This window comes from Penaeus japonicus, unplaced genomic scaffold (genome assembly GCF_977035675.1).
Source record: "Penaeus japonicus unplaced genomic scaffold, GWHDUDI00000001_assembly GWHDUDI00000023, whole genome shotgun sequence".
NCBI lineage: Eukaryota > Metazoa > Arthropoda > Malacostraca > Decapoda > Penaeidae > Penaeus > Penaeus japonicus.
Genome location: NW_028234425.1, coordinates 22481553 through 22484741, shown reverse-complemented (window position 1 = coordinate 22484741; position 3189 = coordinate 22481553). Strand labels below are relative to the sequence as shown.

At 26.2% G+C, this 3189-nt stretch overlaps 1 protein-coding gene across 3 annotated transcripts in view; it reads right to left on the bottom strand.

Moving 5' to 3' along the window:
* The window catches only part of LOC122259867 (uncharacterized), a 3696-nt gene extending 1928 nt beyond the window's left edge, over nt 1-1768 (bottom strand). The window contains exons 1-2 of one of the 3 annotated variants that reach the window (XM_043026811.2): nt 1658-1768; nt 1-63 (exon numbers count right to left, since the gene is read on the bottom strand). The exon at nt 1-63 is cut by the window's left edge and continues 8 nt beyond it. The gene's annotated coding sequence lies outside the window, so the exon portion shown is untranslated. The remainder of the gene's footprint in view (nt 64-1657) is intronic. The other 2 variants (XM_043026812.2, XM_086550222.1) reach the window with 2 other exon arrangements.
* Nucleotides 1769-3189: the final 1421 nt, after the last annotated feature.

Below are 3189 nucleotides of genomic sequence, written 5' to 3'. Positions count from 1 at the left end.
TGAAATATGCCTATCACTGTCGCTATTAAGTATGACGGATTCGGTTTTTGGAGCTCGGTATTTCTAAAAAAAGAAAAGAAAAAAGTCAGTGCTTGCTATTTCAGTAAATGTAGCACCGCAGCTATTCAAATTAACGGTGGTTCTAGAGTACGACCGGAGTTAAGTGACGTTGCTGCTATCTATATAGACCATTAATAATTTATGTCACAACGACGGTAGTTATGTTTACACACACACACACACACACATACACACAAACACACACATACACACACACACACACACCCTGCAACAGTCGAATCAATCCATCTTAGTTGGTGGAAATATTAGTAGACATTACATCATTTTCCAAAAAAGAATATTTGAATTTGCAATGTATCTACTTGAAAGCAAACCACCGTGTTACCCACTTACTGTCTTGACATGTTTGATTTTGGTAGTTTTCAAGTATTCACATTTCAAAATTAATTTACCTTAGATAAGCTTGTCTTATAAAGGTGACTTGGTATCCAGTTGCTAAAAAGTTGACAAATGTGATCATTTGAACTCAGAGAAATAATGTTGCCTCTGCTGATATCTGCCTGACCATTGATTAAATAAAATATTCACACTATAATCATTATGAGGATGAAAAGCACGATAAATGAAGTAACCTTCTGCAGCGATCTTCGTTAACATCACTTCATCATCGTTATCATCATAACAAGTTTTGATATATTCTAAGCAAGGTATATCATTACATATCCTGTTATGGCGCACTGCTTACACTCAAAATCTGAATATATAATACTGAAAATACAACAAGACATCCAACTAGAACTTACAAGGTATACTTAACATATTCTGATATATTCTAAGAACGATTATTATCGGTGTTGTAAATAATCGTCATAAGACTTTTTCTCGAACATTTCATTTAACGGACTATAATAATATCACTTACATAATAATGATAATTTTGATATCACTCAGACAAATGATACAAGCAGTACAGACCATCCACTTCATGGAATCCACCGATGAGGATGAAGATGATGATGATGATGATGATGATGATGATGATGATGATGATGATGATGATGATGATGATGATGATGATGATGACGATGACGATGGCAATGACAATGACAATGACAATGATGATAATAACTTTAATGATAACAATAATTATAATAATGATAATGATAATAATAATGATAATGATGATAATAAACAATAACAATAATAACAGCAATAACAAACACCAAAAACAAGGAACGCACACGATAAACAGAAAAATAAAACTAAGTACAGCACCTCACAATACCTTTTCCAAGCAAACCAGATCAGTGACCGGTTATACAAGTTATGGATTGTTTGATATATTTAAGTCTTATCATTCATCTTAAACAAGTTGAATTTGATTGAATGATGTTTTGGTACTCTGTCAGCGAAGATGGGCATGAGCGTTGCATTTCTGAGGCTCTATCAAACTCCGTTATTAAACAAAGTCCTTTCGATTAAGTATCAAATGTGAAATAATAGCTATTGTATTCATAATCAATCTTATCTTAATATTTCCCGTTACGTATGCACAAGTTCAGCAACAAGATGACATTCACCTCACGGCAAAAAAAGAGTCATTGCACAAATTGCTCTCAAACACAACGAAACTTACTGTCGAAGTTTACCAAGAAAAGAAACTCATTTGCCGCACAAACACCTTACAAGGAGCCCAGCCAGCTGCATACTGGAAGCTGGTGTCCACGGCTCGGTCGGTGCTCGCCCTGTCATTTGAGAACCGCTGGTACCACTTAGGCATTTTCATACTCTGTGCACTTCCCTTGTAGGATACAAAAGCACTCATACGTATGTGTTATATACATATGTACATACACACACGCACACATATATTTATCTGTATATATATATATATATATATATATATATATATACATATATGTACATATATATATTAATATATGTAACATATATATAAATATAAATATATATATTTTATAGCTCTATACATAGATTTACATATATGTAATATATACATAGATGTACATATATGTAATTATATATAGTATAAATATGTAACATAACAATACAAAACATAAATATATACTGTATATCATATATATATATATATAAATATAAATATATAATATATCATATAGTCTATATAATTTAGATATATAATATATATGAATAGATCATATATCTATATGTATGTATATATACATACATACATACATAAATATAATATATAAATCTATATCTATATATAATATGTACATATATGTAAATTATATACAGCAGACGACGCGTTATCTGGTATATATATCAGATTTATATATAAATATAAAAATATATAAATATTTCAAACCTAAAATCTGATATGTGTGTGTGTGTGTGAGTTTATCTATATAAATATATAAATATATAAATATATATATATATATATATATACAAACATATACTATATATCTATATATATATATATATAAATCTGTATATATCGATAAATATATATAAATATCTCTATATATATCAATATATAAAATAATGCTATAATTACTGTACATTATACACATATTTATGTATATATAAGACATATATGTAGCAAATATAAATCTATATATCTGTCTAAAAATAAACTAACATATATATACATATGTAAAAAATATATAAATATATAGAGATATATATAAATATATATACCTAAATATAAAATATATATATATATATATATATATATATAATATATATATAATATATGAATATGTATGTATGTATGTCAAAATGTTATATATATATGTAATATAGATATATAAACACATATGTAATTCAATATATATATAATAAAATAACTAAAAAATATTGTGTGAGTGTGTGTGTGTGTGTGAGTGTGGTGTGTGTGTGTGTGGAGTTTAGATACATATATATATATATATCTATATCTGAATATATAGATATATACTATATGTATATATATTATAATATATATATAGTATAAAAATATTAGTCTTATATATATAAATATCATATATACTATATAAATCTAAATTATATGAAAATATAAATACATAAATAATATATAAAAATATGTTTTATATAATATAAATCTATAAAAATATATAAATATACATATATATATATATACTATCTATATCTAATATATATATATATATATAATATGTAACAGAC